General features: G+C 33.6%; 1 pseudogene across 1 annotated transcript; it reads left to right on the forward strand.

The window, feature by feature from the left end:
* The first annotated feature begins 329 nt into the window (after positions 1-329).
* On the forward strand, positions 330-2,749 carry LOC308654661 (sterol O-acyltransferase 1-like; annotated as a pseudogene). Its single transcript has 3 exons — positions 330-1,107; positions 1,143-1,673; positions 2,742-2,749. The product of its transcript is annotated as a sterol O-acyltransferase 1-like (transcript).
* The last annotated feature ends 858 nt before the right edge of the window (positions 2,750-3,607 follow it).

The following is a 3,607-nucleotide window of genomic DNA, read 5'->3' on the forward strand; positions in this document are numbered from 1 at the left end:
GTCCCAAGATATTTTAAAATACTAACTTATAAGCTAATTTTAGGCTATAGGGGAGTATAATAAACATTATCTATATAAAATAGATTATCCAGTACTAACTAACCCTAGCCCTAACCCTCACCCTAACCCTCCCTCAGAAGCATCTATCACAGGAGAGTTCAAGACTCATAATTCAATCACCACTCCCAACACAAATCAATGGTGAATAAAGAGAAGGTGTTTTCTAGAAACTGGCTGTTCAAGTCCAGTTAAAACTCTGAGAAAGATGAATACAGGAGAAACTCTAAAAAGTATTCCCTAGAGATACATAGAAATGATTGAAATGAATAAAACAGTTGATAGCTAAAAAGAGGCAGTTGGCAGCAGAAGCAGAGAAATAATAGCCACTTTTTATGAAGGATGTTGAGAGTCACTTTGATGATTTTATGAACAATCTCATTGAAAATTCTGCATCATTAGACAATGGTGGGTGTGTCCTCACAACTCTTTCAATTCTTGAAGAAATAAAAAACAATCACAGAGCTAAAAATCTCAGAGCATCTCCAGAACAAGTAAGGATTTTCATTAAAAGGAGATTTCTTTTAAAATGAGTTCTTTGAAATTGACCACGTCAGAGCAATATACCACATGTTTATTTCCCTCCTCTTTCTCTATCCTCAGCACACTCATGGTAGATTACATCGATGAAGGAAGGCTGAAACTTAAGTTTAATCTCTGGCCTTATGCTTTTGGTAAATTTCCTACTGTTGTTTGGACATAGTGTATCATGTTCCTGCATATAATTTCAATTCACTATTTTCTGTTTCAAAGTTGGGTAAATGGCTACAGCAAGAGTTCTCATCCAGTGAGTGATCTATTGTCTTGTCCATGGCTTGCTTTTTATGGTCTTCCAGCTTGGAATTATAGGTTTTGGACCAGCATATGTTGTATTAGCATATATACTACCACCAGCTTCTCAGTTCTTTGTTATACTTGAACAGATTCATTTGATAATGAAGACTCACTCATTTGTCAGAGAGAATGTTCCTTGGGTACTGCTTTCATCTAAGAAGTAGAGCATGGTCCAGTATCCACAGTCAACCAATACTTGTACTTCTTGTACAAGAAGTAAGATTGTACTTCTTGTACAAGAAGTAAGATAGTACTTCTTGTACTATCCTTATCTACCATAACAGCAATCCCAGAACTTCCATTGTATTTGCCCAGGTTTTGTGTTGTTTTATGTGCACTACATCTTTGAAAGACTCTGCACCACCTTGTTTCAGAAAATCAAACAGGAGCCTTCAGTGCCCATGTTCTGGTGCTGTGTGTATTTAACTCCATCTTAACAGATGTGCTGATAACTGTTCCTTGCTCTTTTGTATTTCTGCACTGCTGGATCAATGCCTTTGCTGTGATTTTCTGCTGTTGGTGGCAGGATGTTTTATAAGGGTTGTTGAAACTTTACATCATACACTATTCTGGACCTGGAATATGATGGTCCATGACTGACTATACTACTATGCCTACAAGAACCTTTTTCTTGAAGAGGTTCAAGTTTGCTGCCATGTTGGCTGTCTTTGCCATATTTGCTATAGTGCATGAAGGCACACTCACTGTTTGCTTGAGCTATTTCTATGAAGTCTTCCTCATGTTCTTCCAGTTCTTTGGAATCAACTTCATTGTTATTGATAGTTGGAAAAGGCACTTTGGAACATTATGGTGTAGACTTCCCTTTTTTGCGGCATGGAGTCATTTTTTTATTTTTATTTTTTTATTTTTAAGAATGTTCCTCTGAAATAACTAACATTTCTGGATTATATACAGGCATGTTCCTGGACTTGCCATTACATGTTTAAGAAGCCTGTACTCTGTTTCCATCCTTGTCACTGAAGATAGGATATTTCTCCTGATTTTTGGACAGCTGTTATTATTTGGACCACTCCAGCCTTTTCAGATGGATCACTTCATCTGTATGTGTCCTGGAGCTGAATATTGGAAGTTCCCTGGAATCTTGTATGCTTAAGAGGACTTTCTTCTTTCTTTTCTTTTGTTTTCTTTTTTCCTTTCTGGAAGAAGGGAGACTTATAGCTCAGTTAATGGCAGATTTTTGCTGGGTCATCTTGGCTTAAGCCTTGTTAATTATATCTGTTTTATTCATTGACTTCACCCTATCAGAGTCCAAACATCATACTTGTCTGGTCACTAAACATCAAACTTAGGAAGAGATCATTTATGTACCTATGTCTTAGAGTTTTTCCCATACATATTGTTGGAAGGCATTTTAATTAAACATGCAATTGGAGAAGAAAGGAAAATAATGTGGAAAGACTTTTTTGCTATTTCTAGTAGAAAGAGAAAAATATCAATTTTCCAAAAATAATTTTGTTATACATTCTATTTTATATTTTTTGAAAGTTCAGATCTACTTGGTCTTTTTTTCTCTATACAATATTGTGAAGCAATTAGCTGCCTTTAATCTTGAATTCTTCAGTTTATGTCAGTAATAGTATATATTGAGAGTATCAGAACTAGCAAAAGAAGTAGCACAATAAAAACATTTCCTTGTATTACTTCCAGGGTATTAAAAAAAAAAGATTTTCTGAGTTAATAATGTGTTTCAATTATTTTGTCTACAATGAAACTTATGTGGAAGGTTTTTTTTTAACTGTAAGGTAATAATTTATTTGAAGTTATTTAGAAGTATCTTTTGGTATGGTTCTTTTATTTTCTAATTAATATTGACTTCCCTTATTTTTCAGACGAGTGAGTCTGTAATATAAGGATTATTCTCCTCCATTAATAGTAAAGTGATCATTAAGGATCCAGAAGCTGGCCTTTGAATCATTTGTTTGATTATAGCATATTTTTGGACACATATGTGACTGTTTCCAAGGAAATGTACTCTATTATGTAATATTTCCGGGTTACAAGATATTCATTCTTAATACAATGTGGGTGTAGGAAGGATTTTGTTTGAATGTATGAAATATGATCATGTTTGTAAAGATTGCAAATTAGAAGATATATCAGAGACCATATATTTCAATTTTCTACCTAAAAAGTGAGACTTATATATTGTTCAAATGATTATTGTTAACTGAAGCAACCACTTGAGAGACTTTATTGATAAAAGATAGTTCTAGGATGTCTTTTCCCCACTGTTCTATAGCCATTTGAATCTCACAAGAAGATAAGGTGGATTTGCTTAACCATCATACTTGGTTTAGACTAAAGGTCTCCAACTTTAAAAAAAAAATTGTTTACTATACTTTTGAACCAGATGAGTTGAGGCAGTTTTCAAATGTAAAACCCAGGTTAATAGACACAATTCACCTCAAAACAGGTTATTTTTAAAAAATTATTCTGTACGTTTCTAAGAATTAATGTAATGGGAACATCAGCCCTAGCTCATAGTTTTTTAAATTTTTCTTGAACATAAATGAGCCAGTTACTTGAACCTATAACTACAAGAAAAAATAACTCTATACACAGGAAGCCAGGATTTTATATTATAACATAAATTGTACAACATACTGTTTAAAAATACTAACTTTAGATTAAGATTCCTAAATCTTTTACTGTGTTTCCTTCATTTATTAACTGTAGTTTTGGCAAGCTGTATCAT

Source organism: Spermophilus citellus (genome assembly GCF_964194105.1).
Source record: "Spermophilus citellus genome assembly, chromosome: 8".
Classification (NCBI taxonomy): domain Eukaryota; kingdom Metazoa; phylum Chordata; class Mammalia; order Rodentia; family Sciuridae; genus Spermophilus; species Spermophilus citellus.